The sequence below is a fragment of the Musca autumnalis genome, unplaced genomic scaffold (assembly GCF_047663935.1).
Source record: "Musca autumnalis isolate F117 unplaced genomic scaffold, ASM4766393v1 scaffold_1, whole genome shotgun sequence".
Taxonomy (NCBI): domain Eukaryota; kingdom Metazoa; phylum Arthropoda; class Insecta; order Diptera; family Muscidae; genus Musca; species Musca autumnalis.
In genome coordinates, this window is record NW_027411644.1 from 174,622,041 (window position 1) to 174,636,155 (window position 14,115).

General features: G+C 35.8%; 1 protein-coding gene across 13 annotated transcripts in view; it reads right to left on the reverse strand.

Annotated features, from left to right (window-relative positions):
- Positions 1–14,115, reverse strand: part of NK7.1 (homeobox protein NK7.1) — a 382,305-nt gene that overhangs the window by 351,412 nt on the left and 16,778 nt on the right. Inside the window, exon 1 of one of the 13 annotated variants that reach the window (XM_073959051.1) lies at positions 1,703–1,737. The exons of the other annotated variants lie outside the window; for them this stretch is intronic. The gene's annotated coding sequence lies outside the window, so the exon portion shown is untranslated. Of the gene's footprint in view, positions 1–1,702; positions 1,738–14,115 lie in introns of those variants that run through there. 13 annotated transcript variants of the gene reach the window in all.

The window sequence follows — 14,115 nt, forward strand, 5'->3', positions numbered from 1 at the left end:
TTCCTGAGATAATGGCTTAAAAGCTCAAAGAAACTCTGATGTCACCAATTAAATTGACAAGACCGTAAATAATTCTCGCAGGGAGTTTCTGATTGATCCAAACTTTGCACATCGTATTATTTAATTCAGTCATGTATCGGTTGGAATATGGACTATATCGGTCCTTACCTTCGGTTACAAAAGTTGGGAAAAGTGAAGTTTGAGGACTTGTCTCGGATCTATCTGAAATTTTTCGCAAAAGGTTGTTTTCACGGCCCCTATTACTATGGTACATTTTTCTCAAGAGTAAGTTCATACTTCTTGAGATAATGGCCCAAAATCTTAAAAAAAACCCCTACCGGCAGATACTAAAATCGCTAGTGTGCAAGATAGCTCTCAAACATATTGGAAATTTGTAAATGTTTTGTTATAGACCAATTTACAACGGTTTCTCTCGATTTGAGATATTTTGAAGGTTTTAACAGCATGTTCTGATACATTTGTGGACATAATAGACAGATAGTAAGGTCCCATATATTCTTTAGTAGCCAGAACATTTAGGGTATATCATATTGACTGTATTCACTGTAATATGGTTTGTAGTAGTGGTAGTAGTAGTAGTAGTAGTAGTAGTAGAAAGCCTTACTACAAAAAGGTTTAACGGTACTATCACGGATGTTGTAGTGGTCGTCTTCCAAATTTCGTATAGTCCGAACTTTACGATTTTTAGCAAATTTGTAATTGACATTTATATTGTCTAAAACCTAAAATTAATTGAGCTCCCGTTGAGGGCATATTTAGTATTGTAATGTGAATAATTATATATGTGTATTTTATATTTAACAATTTTCGCTCAAAACATGTCTATCTAACCTAAATATTTCTATCTACATAAAATTAATTGTTATTGTAAATTATTTCCGGGCTCTTGCTCCGACGTAAACATACATACTTACGCACTTTCAGCTAGTCTCCAGACGTTTTGTCTTGGTATGTGCGTATGGATGGATGTAAGTTACAGGCTGGCATGATAAAAGTGTTAATTATGCTATGATAACACATCATTTATTTTATTTTTGCTTGGGATTTAAGTAGATCTACTCCAGTCAGTGTCTGGCTGGCTGGTTTCATTTGTGACATGATGTGGTAGATGGGCATATGAGTCAGCGTGTGTATCTGCGTTCGTTTGTCTGCATGTTAAACAATTAAAAATGCCGACGGGCTTGATTCCCATATTAATAGCAAGTCTGTTATGGAGGAAGGTTTTGTGACCAAGGAGGAGGAAATACACGTACATACATGTGTGTATGTGTGAATGTATGTGAATGTTGCCAAGTGTCTGTATTAACTGCGTGTTTTGTTATTTTTGAATTTTTTGTAACATGGTTTTTTTCGCATTTTTGCTTCTTTTTGTTGCTTGTTGTTTTTATTTTGTATCGTTTTAATGTGTTTTGTTTTTGTTACTTTTGCTTTACATTTTGCACTTCGAAATCCCATTAACAACAGGCAATCTGACTAAACAAATCCACATACATAAAAACAACAAGGCAGAAAAAATCGAAAGACAAAAACAAAAAAACAGCAACAACAACATACCATAACAAGAAACAATTTACTGACATTTATGAACTCTAAATACTTAATTGCTTTTTAAAGCGATAAAGCGTGAGAAATTTTGTTAATTTGTTTATTGTAGAAATAACAAAAAGGCAAAACAATCTACCTCATCCACTGCTCCTCCTCCTCCCCGCATGGCACCTTTTAACGAAAACGAAAAAGAATTAAATCTGTTAATATATAAAAAAAACATCATCAAGAACAACAACAGCAAGAAATATCTAACTAACAGCATTAAACGAACTTTGACTAGAACTAAACGACCTGAACCACAACGAAACGCTGGAAAAAAATCGACGATATACAACTCAGATGTAGATCAAAATTCAAGATAACAAATTATTCGGTTTCGATGAAAACATGTTCCTCTAAAATTAGATCACATTTAAATTTAAAAATCGTTTATTAATAATTTCGTTTCTGCCATGGCAAAAAACGTGCCGTACACCATTACACAGCATAAAACAACACTGACTGACACTGGTGGTGGTGTTCGGCCGCGGTATGGCTTGTTTCATTTTACTTGACAGCTCTTAATTGGGTGGTATTATGAAATATTAACAAAGACAAGGGAGAACAACAACAACGACAATGACGATGTTAATGATAGCCATAATTTATTGAGAATATTTATAAGGAAAGAGTTAAATGTTATTAACTTGATGTATATAATTGAATTTTGTTATTGTTATTATTATTATTTATTAATTAACTTATTATTGAGAGCCCAATTGAACGAGTTGTGAACAAGGAAAAAATTATTACCGAAAAACATTTTTAGGTCATCAACTGTGAGGATTTACGATCTAAGATTGAGTTTTGAGAACAAAATATTTGCAAATTTTAGCATAAAATATTGAATTCATATTGTTGTTGGCGTTTTTTTATTGTTGGACTGCAGAATTTTACATCTTTGTGTTTATTTCAGCTCTAGTCCATATTTTGTTGTATTCAAGTATTTGAATAACAACAAAATGTTTTACAGTGGATATGAAATTGATTAGTTACGGGCGGAGGGTGGGGAATACTATAGTTTCAGTTGTCACCAAACAACTTCATCAGTTCCCTTTTCCGCCGACTCTGTATCGATAAACAGGTCAATAAGCCCATCCAGCAAATTAAACAAAATGAGAAAATTGCTGTATGGCCCTAAAGCTGATTACCCTACAATTTGAGTCGAACTAAAGAATTTCATATCCACCACTGGTTTTATGTCGTCTTTGCTTTGCAAAGAATGCGAACATATGAGTGTTGCTTCAATAAGCGGGGGTAAAACAACGAGAAAGTTGTTGTTTTTGCATTACGCATTGATCAACAAGGCCGTGCTGATGCCTATTATTGTTGTTGGCGTTTTTTTATTGTTGGACTGCAGAATTTTACATCTTTGTGTTTATTTCAGCTCTAGTCCATATTTTGTTGTATTCAAGTATTTGAATAACAACAAAATGTTTTACAGTGGATATGAAATTGATTAGTTAATTTGCTGGATGGGCTTTTGTTTAATTTGCTGGATGGGCTTATTGACCTGTTTATCGATACAGAGTCGGCGGAAAAGGGAACTGATGAAGTTGTTTGGTGACAACTGAAACTATAGTATTACCCACCCTCCGCCCGTAACTAATCAATTTCATATCCACTGTAAAACATTTTGTTGTTATTCAAATACTTGAATACAACAAAATATGGACTAGAGCTGAAATAAACACAAAGATATTGAATTCATATTAATAATCTTTTGCAGAATTTTATCTAATACATATCTACAATCTTTAATTTTCTAATCACTTTGTAAACCCCACTAACGTCATTCCAGATTCCCCTTGCCTGGACTAGAGTGCGTAATGGACTGCGGAAGGCGCCACATCAACACCTAAAGGAACGCACTGTACTATACCTATCATGATATAAAGCACGAGCTTGGTTGCGGATTTATAATTAGTCGAAGATTAAAACATCAACATCAGTGTTATCTGTGCCCGTGCCCCGATCGAAGGCAAGAATAGCAGACCAAATAAATCCATTACGAGAGCTTAGAAAAAATATATGACCGGTGTCTCGCACACGACATTAAAATTATTCTAGGCGATTTTTATGTCAAAATATCATTGGTCCAACAGTCGGAAAATTCAGTCTCCACAAGGAATGCGGCTGATAGACTTCGCAGTGGCAAAAAACATGGTAGTTAACAGAACAAAATGTAAGCATCTCAACATGTATAAGGGCTCCTTACTGTGAACAAACCAAACAAGTGCAAACCTCGTTTTCTGCAGGGCTGAACTTTTATACCCTTCGCCATCAATTATATTAGCCAGCCATTTGAAAAATGTCGTTATATGGGCAATATACCAAAACAGGGACGACCTATGCATACAGTTTTTGGTGGTAACCTCTAATGTCAAACAAATATGAACGGAAAGAAATGTCTGAAGGAAAGTTTTGCAACTTCAACGAAGACTAACCCCCTGTTTTTGTAAAAAATTATTCTTCTCACACGAAGAGTCAAATTTTTTTAGATCAATTTACTCGCTTTAGCGCAAATGTAGAGCGCGGATTTTTAAATGAGGAATTCTTAGCCGAATTAGAAACGGGTATACGAAAAATAAGGTATGTATATATTCTGGGGGCTGAATTATAGATGCCTAAATTATTACGAATATAGACGAACGAACAAAAATAAGTTACAAAAACAGGGGGTAAATCCCAAATTTCAGTCATTTCGGTTGAACAATGTCTAAGACATTAAAAATACCGAAAATCGGGGTACCGTCCTTTGAGGGCTATAGGAAGAAGTTTAAAACCCCCAATGAAGACCAAAAAATAAATTTCAGTCACTTCGGTGGGATATTGAGGCCACAACTTTTAAAATACCGAAAATCGGGAGGTATCGTTCTATGGCGGCTATATCAAAACATGGACCGATAGAGCCTATTTTCAACACCAAACATCCTAGGAGTAATAGTAACTTCTATACCACATTATAAAGCCTTATCTTGCGAGCTGTATTTTGATTTCAACAGACGGACGGACGGATGGACAGACGGACAAGGTTATATCGACTTAGAATTATGCGGATCAAGAATATATATACTTTATAGGGTCTCCGACGAATGTTTCCATGTGTTACAAACGGAATGACAAATTTAATTATGCCCTACATATTACGGTGGAAAGTATAATAACAGGTAGGCCGGGTGAAAATATAGCTAAAAATCTTCAAAGGTACCGCAATATGGGTATTATACCTAAATATGCCAGTTGACAGTTTTTGGTATAGAAATGTTTTGAGAAGTTTCGTGACCACTGGGAATTTCAAATGTCAAATTTTAGCTAGTTCGGTTAAAAAATTTAGCTAAAATCCTAAAAATATCTAAAATCGGAAGGTACCGTTATATGGGGCCTGTACTGAAAAATTGACGTATGCTGAAACATTTTGATGTAGCAGTTTTGTGAGAATGTTAAATGTGAAATTACTGGTAGTTCGGGCTGAAACATGGACCTAAATTGACAATTTTTGATAGAAAAGTGTTGTGACCCCTAAAAACCTCAAATGTCAAATTACAGCCAGTTCGGTTAAAAATGTTAACCAAAATTCTCAAAATACCGAAAATCAGGATTTCGGAACTCCAAACTCCTTCCTCTGAACCTCCGACCACCCTCCTCTGAACTTCGGGACAACATCCGACGACCCTCCTCCGAACTTCGGAACACACAACAACAGACAAAGAGCAAAAAAAAAATTGTTTCACTAGATTTTACTCTTCGAGCAAACTCGTACTCTATTTCGAGTATTTTCACTCGTACTCTTATTTTTAAACCAAGAGTACTCGCGAGTGCTCCCACATCGCAGGTATTTTTAACTCGCGAGTAAAAACGAGCAAATCGGATTTCTGAATATACCCTCCCTACTATGATCGAAGGTATATAAATGAAACTACTACTATTGGGTTAAGGAAGGAAGTGGCTACTGACCACAATACTGGATTATGCGGACATCGCATTCAGTGTTAATTTATGATTCTGGAACTCTAACCCGAAATCGTGCCCCGTTTTCCATTCCGAACAGGGTATCGCGTACAACGAAATTTTGACAAAGCTCAGCAAAAAACTCATTAACAAGTAAGAAAGTATCAGAAGGAAACACAACACTTTTGACGTCTATAGGGTTTGTTGTGTTTTTGGCCCAATTGCACAAGAAGGATGGTCTTGCCCCCGGAAAAATTATACCGTCGTAACTAGGGCCGCATACAAAACCAGACGAGTCCTTAAACTATTCTCTTTCCAAACATTATGTGGGAGGTACCCGAAAGAGTGGTCAGATGTATTCAATATTCGAACATAATCAATCAATGGGTCATTATCTTAGGAAATATGGACATGCCCCCAAAAAATTGCGCCTTCGACAGGGCCAGCATGAAGAACTTGTTGCAAAAAAAAATTCAAAACGATCCGAGTAGAGCTCTTAAACTTCACTTTTTCCGAATTTTAAGTGGAAGGTACCCGAAGGGTGGATCGGATATGACTGGATGAAATTATACGATGTGCAGAGTCTGGACCAATAAAAAAAAAATCTTCCGGATTAGCCATTTTAATTGGTCCCGTTGGGGTTTCTTGGAATTTTACGCCATTATCTCAGGATGTTAATTACTCCCGAAAAAAATTGTACCGTTGTAAAGGGTGCCGCAAAAACAACCTGTTAAAAAAATTCAAAACTATCTGAGAGGAGCTCTTAAACTTTACCTTTTCCGAATTTGGTGCGGGAGGCACCCGAAGATCATATTCGAACCCGATGTATATTTTGAAGGCCTAATATGATGTAACACGTTTGGACCAAATCGATTACTCGCTTCGAGAGTTATCATTCACACCATTTTAACGAAAATTTTGAACTTTTGTGGGAGAGGTACCCGAAGGAGTGGACCGATATAGCCCATCTTCGAACTTAAACTAAGTTTGGGCAACATATTACGAAGTGCAAAATTTGCCAGACAGACGGACGGACAGGGAGGAATCGACTTCAAATTGTCTGAAACGAATTTCGTCCAAACTTACTAGGGGTCTAAGGCTGAGGGAATAAAAATGTCCTTACTAAGCCATTATTTTAACAAGGGTATGTCACCAGAAATAACTTAGACTTATAAATGTCGTAACTAGTTATTTAATTACTTAATTTAGTGGTAAAAAATAACCACATATTTCTCGCAACATGTCCTTCTTAAAATAATGCGTTTGTAAGGACATTTGTAATGGTTGTTTGGTTGCTAGGTTCGGTCAAACAAGAAGCAGATACGCCGAATATATTTGTTGATCTGGACCACAGTGTGAATAAGCGTATAACAATTTTATCTAATATATCACTTATAGAACTTTCCATTTCGTTCTGCAAACTAATTGAAACGGTGTCATTTATTTATTTATTTTATTTCATTCGCACTGTCGCCACATTTACTTCAAACATTGATTGCAGTGCATAAACGAACATAATTGTTTTTTATCTGTGGAATATACACTCCGTCAAGAGGGAGATCGCTTTTCATACCAACAAAACATCAAAGCATTTTTTTCGGTGAGGAGGGAAATTGTAAACGATAGTGAAGCCGCCATGAATATTGTGTGGAAAAAAATTCTTCAATGGGTCACTCGTTGTTGGTGCATGGCCAACAATTCCAATAAATTCTGTGTCAAAACCCCCTCAACAACGTCATCATTGTTGAGTTTAGTTGAGTGCGAATAACCAACGATTGCATGCAGTCATTCAACGTCATAAACAAATAATTCTACTGTCTGCTATTATCAGCAACAACAACAGTCTGATGATTTTGTTTGGTATTTACATTCACCGTTTTTGTTTTGTGCAAATGTTCTCCGCTCTGCTTTATAGTTATTTGTTTTGTTGTCAAAGCCTAGAATTGTGACACGAATGTTATGTTGCAAAGTGTATTACTATGCCGCCACTTAGTGTAATCGATTCAATGGTTTTTGGTTTGATTTATTTATTTATTTTTTCGACACAACTTCAAAGCTTCAAATCGGGTACTTTCCAAAATTAGTCATTTTGAAAGATTGCATTAAAAATTCATCTTTATCTTGTCTTTCCATTGACGCTATTTGGGTGAATGACTTTAAGTTAAAAATTTATCAAATATTTAGAAAATTTTATCACTGAACACTTCAAAATTAACTCCATTCAATAAAAAAGCAATACACCATCATTGCCTAGTAACACAAACATCACATTTTATTCTTTATATTTTCCCGCCTTTTTATCTCTTATTCTTCGTTTTCTAATTTTGTGTTTTATATTATTTGTCGGTATCGGCTTCTTTGCTCTTGTTGCAACGCTATTTACAAACAAACAAATTGCTTTGCAATTCACTGCAATGCCAACGCCAAGTGAGTTAAGTGGCTTCATGAACAGTAGTCAGTCCGTCATTCAGTGGCAAATCACAATCACACACATTTCACATTTCTGTAGATACGAAACGAAACACAGTAACTCTTAATTGTTCAATTAATTAGAGCAGAAATAGTATACGACTTCAATCAAAACTTATAAACAATTAACAATTTAGAAATGCAATATAGGAAAATAAAGTATGAAGGAGAAGGGGAATGTGATGATAATAATTTATTAACACTCACAATATGGGTGTAGTAATTTTTGCTTAGCAGGTAGATTGCTCTGGGGAACTGTTCTGAATTTAATTAGGAACTCACAAACGAATTATTAATTCTTAGATTTAATAATAAATAAATTGCATAATTTTTAAAATGGAAACTGCAGTTTTGAATTGCAGCACTGAATAAATAAACAAGTCAGAACGGCGTTAAGTTCGGCCGGGCCGAACTTGTTATACCCTCCACCACAAGTTGTATTGAAGTAAAATGGAATAATGAGTTTCCTTTACTGTATGAACTACTAAATTTCAGCAATTTCGGTAAAGCAATGTGAGGCACCATTCTATGGGGGCTATTTCAAAACGTCGATCTATACCGACCAATTTCTGACTGAAAGTTTTTAGGGTCAAAGAAGACTAAATACCAAATTTCCTATATTTCGGTAAGAGAATGTGGCTAAAACTTAAAAAATACCGAAAATCAATAAGTACGCTTCTATGGGGATATAGAAAGACGTGGGGATATAGGGGATATAGATACTGATAATACTCTTCTGGGATATATTATAACTCTTGGAAGACGAAATAACGAATTTCAGCCATTTCGGTTGGATATTGACGTCACAATCTTCAGTATTACGAAAATCGGGAGGTACCGTTCTATGGAGGCTATATCGAAACGTTGACCTTTACCGACGAATTTTAGTCAGAAATGGGGCAATATGAAAGCGTGGACCTGTACAGACATATTTCTGGCGAACAGTTTTATATCACATTGAAGACTAAATACCACATTTCAGCCATTTTGGTGGAATATTGAAGACACAACCTTCAAAATACGAAAAACCGGGAGGTACCTTTTCTTGGGGGCTATACGAAGGCGTGGACCTGTACCGACAGATTTAAAGGGGAAGTTTGAGTACCCCCAACGAAGTCTAAATACCAAATTTCAGCCATTTCGGTGGAATATTGAGGCCACAACGTTCAAAATATCGAAAATCGGGAGGTACCGTTCTATGGGGGATATATGAAGGCATGGACCGATACCGACGAAGTTCTGGGGGAAAGTTTTATACCACCAAGGTAGACTAAGTACCAAATTTCAGCCATTTCGGTGTGACAATGAAGCTAAAACCTTCAAAATACCGAAAGTCGGGAGGTACCGTTCTATGGGGGCTATATGAAGGTGTGGACCGATACCGAAAAAATTCTGGAGGAAAGTTTTATACCCCTAAAGAAGACTACGTACCAAATTTCAGCCATTTTGGTAGGATAATGAAGCTAAAACCTTCAAAATACCGAAAATCGGGAGGTACCGTTCTATGGGGGCTATATGGAGGTGTGAACCGATACCGACGAAATTCTTTGGGAAAATTTTATACCCCTAAAGAAGACTACGTACCAAATTTCAGCCATTTTGGTAGGATAATGAAGCTAAAACCTTAAAAATACCTTAAATCGGGAGGTATCGTTATATGGGGACTATACCGAACCGTGGACCTATTTTGACAATTTTTAGTGGAGCAATTTCGCGGCCATTAAAAACCTCAAATGTAAAATTTCAGCTAGTTTGGGCAAAAAATGTGGCTAAGATCCAAAAAATACCTTAAATCGGGAGGTATCGTTATATGGTGACTATACCGAACCGTGGTCCTATCTTTACAATTTTTAGTGGAGCAATTTCGCGGCCATTGGGAACCTCAAATATAAAATTTCAGCTGGTTTGGGCAACAAATGCGGCTAAGATCCTTAAAATATCTTAAATCGGGAGGTACCGTTATATGGGGGCTATACCAAAACTTGGACCGATATAGCCCATCTTCGAACTTGATCTTCCGACGGCTAAAAATATGGTATTCCCCAATTTTCAGCGAAATCGGTCAACAAATGCGACCTGTATTTGCGAACGGACGGACGGACATGCATAAATCGACTCAGAAAGTGAATCTATGTGTATCCCTAGAAGGAACTATGGGTCTATCTCGCTTCCTTTTGTATGTTACATACAAATGCACTAACACATAATGCCCCTTACCACATAGTGGTGTAGGATATAAAAATATATACAGTCAAAATTGCTTATAATGTGGGTTAAGGGACCGACGAAATTCGGATGTTATAAGCGATAGTCGCTATAAACGATATTAATAAAATGAGGTGCCTTTATAATATATAGTGGTTATAAATGTGTTGGTTAAATAAATGCAAATTTTCCTACTACATTTTCGTTTCACTTTGCATTATTTTCGAAGTAGCTTCGTTGCTTAGCTAATACCAATTTTCGCTATGCATCGTTCGATTTTCGATGTTGCGTTGTTTAAAGATTGAGTGTCTAATTTTTTTATACCATCCACCAAAGTATACCCTGCATATATTAAGTTTGTTTTTCCGTTTGAAACGAATTGAAGTAATCGTTTACGACCCTACGAAGTATGTATACTCGTATTCTATGTTGATTTAGCAATGTGCGTCCGTTTGTTGTAATCACCCTTTCATACGAATGATTTGAGATAGAGGGCTGTACATATGTGTATTTGATCTGAGCTTAGATCAAGTTCGAAGATGGGCTACATCGGTCCACTTTTTAGTATAGCCTTCATATAACAGTATCACTCGATTTCAGGTATTATTACCTTTTAAACTACATTTTCAGACAACATTAGCTATAATTTTGCATTTAGTGGTTCCAGTGATGTAGAAACTTCTCCACCAAAAATGATGAACTTAGGTCCACGATTTGTTATAGCCCTCATTCAGGTATTTTGACATTTTCTTGCAGAATTAGACCAAAATAAATATACACTCCACGTCAGGTGAATAGAACACTTAAATTTTTGTTAATGTTAGCTTATTTATCCCAAAACGACTGAATCTACGATTTTAATCTTGTACGGATTTAAAGCCTATGATGTTCCGTATCAAACACAGAAAAAAATATGTTTCTAGCTTTTCGCGATATGATTTTTTGATCATTTTTCCGATAGTATTATGAAAAATAGGCATTTATTTTCGGTCATCAGGATAGAACAGTCATTTTATTTCCGCGAATTGTGGAGATGTTAACGCCGAATTTTCTTTCAGTCGATAAAGCGGGGCTTTCTAATCATTTTTCACCAATAAAACCATATAAATAATTCCGCGGACGCCGAAATAACAGCGTAAAGAGGTTTAAATTGACGGATAAATAAAACATCTCGGAATATCAATAAGAGTCGCGCAGTTATGTCATATTTCTTCACAATAAGATAGAATATGACACAGACAACCTCGACGGATACATTCGAGTGCTGCGGATGCTGATAACATGGAACTTTTTCAAAATAATTATGAAAAACGTCAAAATTTCTTATAAAAACCTTGAATTTTTCTTCAATAACAAGTCTGCCGTTTAAAGGTTTTGACATGTGCTCCACATTTAGAGGAAGATAATCTGATTGAAAACAACTGCTATTTTAATACACTGAGCGAAATTTTAGTACTTTTTAAAAGCAACTTACGCAACCTTAAACTTCAATTTCCATGACTGTGTTTTTCCGCGAAAGCGGGGCTTTATATATGCGAGTTTAGTTAAAAAAACGACTAATTCGTAAAATCCGGTATGGAGAGCATAACCTGGTCCATTATTTTTGGAACATAACACTATTGAGAACAGTCGCGGACGCCGAAATAAGAACACATATAAAATGTAAAGTCCAAAGGCTGTGTTCAATTTGAAAAATGTTCTAAAATTTCCCTCAGTGTATTAAAATAGCGGATGTTTTCATATCAGATTATCTTCCTCTAAATGTGGAGCACATGTCTAAACCCTTAAACGGCAGACTTGTTCGCGGAAAAATCATTTTATTGATGAAAAAATCAAGGTTTTTAGAAGAAATTTTGACGTTTTTCATACTTATTTTGAAAATGTTCCATCTTTTCAGAATCCGAAACACTCGATTGTATCCGTCGAGGTCGTCTGTGTCATATTCTATCTTATTGTGAAGAAATATGACATAGCTGCGCGACTCTTATTGATATTCCGAGATGTTTCTATTATCTGTCCATTTAAACCCGTTTACGCTATTATTTCGGCGTCCGCAGAATTATTTATATGGTTGTATTGGTAAAAAATTATTAGAAAGCCCCGCCTTATCGACTGAAAGAAAATTCGGTGTAAATATCTCCACAATTCACGAAAATAAAATGACTGTTCTATCCTGATGACCGAATATAAATGCCTATTTTTCATAGTACTATCGGAAAAATGATCAGAAAATCATTTCGCGAAAAGCTAGAAACATAATTTTTTCTGTGTTTGATACGGAACATCATAGGCTTTAAATCCCTACAAGATTAGAAACGTAGATTCATTAGCTATGGGATAAATAAGCTAACATCAACAGAAATGCAGGTGTTCCATTCTACTGACGTGGAGTGTATGTAATTGGGTATGTAGAGTTCCTAGTCGTTCAAGTAATTTCTCCACCTAAAATTGTGGACATAAGAAACAATATTCTTTACCCTCTAACCTCTCTCCGAACTTTACATGGCTTTCCATAGAAAATCTTAATTAGCTTTGCGTTGTTGAGTGGTGTTCTTTTGGAACGTATCAACGCACATTGGGGCAATATTCCAAAAAAGGAGATTAATTCAGGAAAGCATTTGATGGGTCAATATAACGGAACACAGTTATAGTGCAAATTATGGGATTGGAGAGGTAGATTCGAAGCCCTCATAAATGAGTACCATAAAACCTATAAAGTGTTTTTACGATTTTGCCTACATTTCTTATTTGATTAATCTAAAATCTTCTAATACGATTAATTATTGGTTAAGGTAATATTTGGCAAAAAAAAAAATTATAAAGTTAGGTCAATATTTTAGTGTAGCTCCCATACCAGAGTATCTCCTGATTTTATGTACTTTGAGGGTCTTGGAATTTATGTCCTCGTAAATGAATAAACATAGGCAAAAACACGTTGGAGCTACAGAGTTTTTTACGTTGCTATTCGATTGCTGGTGAAACCAGACATTTGACGGACATCTGTCCAAAGTAAAAGAAGATGAATACAAAATGTAGAATACACTTCTAATGTATCACTTTTCAAAATTTCCACCCCATCCACCACTTATGGATGCTGACATTTTGAAGCCAGATTTTAGGTGTTTTTTGTATTTTTGATTGAACTTGGGATTAAAGTACTCGCGATTACGTATAATTCACTAAATGGTATGCACGATATCCCTTGAACGGTGCAACCAAATTTATCCAAACGTTGGATCTCCTAATATTTTGTCCAAATTTAGTTTAACTTCTAAAATGGCCGATATCGATCTTCTCTTTATGTTACCTCCCCCACAAAAGTTCAACAATTGTGTCGATCTGTCCGTAGATGAAAGTTTTAATTCAAATGGGCTGAGGGTATATCTCTGTCGGCAAAGCCGATTGATACATTTTTACTTGTTTTAAACTCATTTGTCTTGCACTAAATCCGTAATGTCCTTGAATTGTGTCGTTTCCCAACGTTCTAAGGGCCGTGAAAGCCGTTTCCTAGCCGAGGTAATGTTCCATGCACCACGTGCACAGAATTCACTATTTTCTGCACAACGTATTTTGTGGCGGTGCTTTTGTAAAAAAATATATTGTTCTCACACGAATTGTCAAATTTTGTAGATCGATTTACTCGCCCTAGCGCAAATGTGGAACGTAGATTTTTGAATGAGGAATTCTTAACTATATATAGAACGTGTCTACGAAGAATTAGGTCTCTACGTCATTTAGGGGCTGAGCTATGGATGCCTTAATTATTACGAATATAGACGAACGCACAAAAAATAGTTACAAAAACAGGGGGTTAGTCTACTAATATCCACCTTACTCATTAAAAGTAGTCCTCATCTCTCATTATTTCAAAGGGATGTATTG